This window comes from Fulmarus glacialis, unplaced genomic scaffold (genome assembly GCF_000690835.1).
Source record: "Fulmarus glacialis isolate BGI_N327 unplaced genomic scaffold, ASM69083v1 scaffold3499, whole genome shotgun sequence".
NCBI lineage: Eukaryota > Metazoa > Chordata > Aves > Procellariiformes > Procellariidae > Fulmarus > Fulmarus glacialis.
In genome coordinates, this window is record NW_009235042.1 from 72,933 (window position 1) to 74,335 (window position 1,403).

Consider the following 1,403-nt stretch of genomic DNA (forward strand, 5'->3'; position numbering starts at 1 on the left):
TACTTATTAAGGAAAGAAAACAAGACTCGCAGAAGAATTAAACATGTTGGAAAGGCTATCTGCTTCAAGACAGGAAAAACCTTTTGGTGTAGCTAATGGCCAGATTCAAAGAGGTACTTAAGCACCAGCTCTACTTTCAGTTGTAGTCCATACCATTGCAATCCATTTTGAGTCTGATCTTAAATGAAATTTGCTGGTCTGCATTGTATAAAAGGTGATCATAGACAGTGGAAACATCTGTCCTGGGCCAAAAACCTGATTCATTAATGGAATGTCGAGAAAATTTCTTACAGCAGAAGATGGCATGACTGTTACTGAAGACTTTTTGATAGCTTCCTTTGAGTCAGCATTTATTGACCATTGACAGAGGCAAAACACAAGACAAAATGGACAAAGTGGCCTTATCAATTATAATGCTTTCTTCTGCTTACTGTTTCTTTTTGGCTATCTGGAAGTAGCTGTCAGTCTTATTTTAGTTTCAGAGGACTTAAACACTCTCTCCAACCACTTCTCCATCCTCAGAAAGTTTCTGGGAAGGGGAGCACATGTGGGTGGAGGAGAGAAGATGTCCTTGCAAGGCTACAGGGAAGGCTGGGTTGGCAGTCTCCTTAAACACAACAGATTTTCCTGCTGTGCCTTATTTCTGTGCTGCAAAGGGGAGGGAAAAAAGGCTTCCCCAAATTTAAGAAGATGCATTAATAGAGGGGTAGGGTGAAGGAGCCATCAGAGGGCTGCATTGGCAATGTCAGTTGACGGGGAAGATGAAAGTGGCCTTTGCTCCTGGCTCCACTGTAGACTTCTGTCAAGGCATTTCATTTTTCATGTGTTTCAGTCTGGCCCCCATAAAGTGCAGCCAGTGTGAGACTCATCTGTGCAGTGCTTTGAGCACAGCGGGAAAAATGTGTTAGGCAATGAATATTGTCATGAGGAATTGCCTGCTGCCCAACAATATTACCTCTCCAACGTGCCTACCTCCTCTTTTCCTGTTCCTTCTCCACACCGAGATGTCAGGGCATCCTCAGGGACTCTCCTTTTGTGAAAATAACAGGAGCTGCTGAGCACTTCAAAAAGTCTGGCTTTCTCCCATAGGTGTCAAAGAAGGACCTCAGGTTCTTGGAAAATCTGGTCCCAAATGAGTGTAGAAATGCACATTTTGTCAGGAAGTGAATAAAATCTCACTGAAATTAAGCCAGGGACAAAGATGAAAAAGCAGATGGCCCATGACAAACTGTGAGAACAAATTTGTTCGCATGACATGGGAATAAGTATGTACTCATAACAGACTATTACTCAAGAAATTTTGAAAGAGCACAACTCCACAGGAGTCATAATGTGATTAGTCACATAAAGCCCAGTCCAGCTAGGCCTGGTGTATTGTACCTGCAAGAAGAGAAACAGACCCC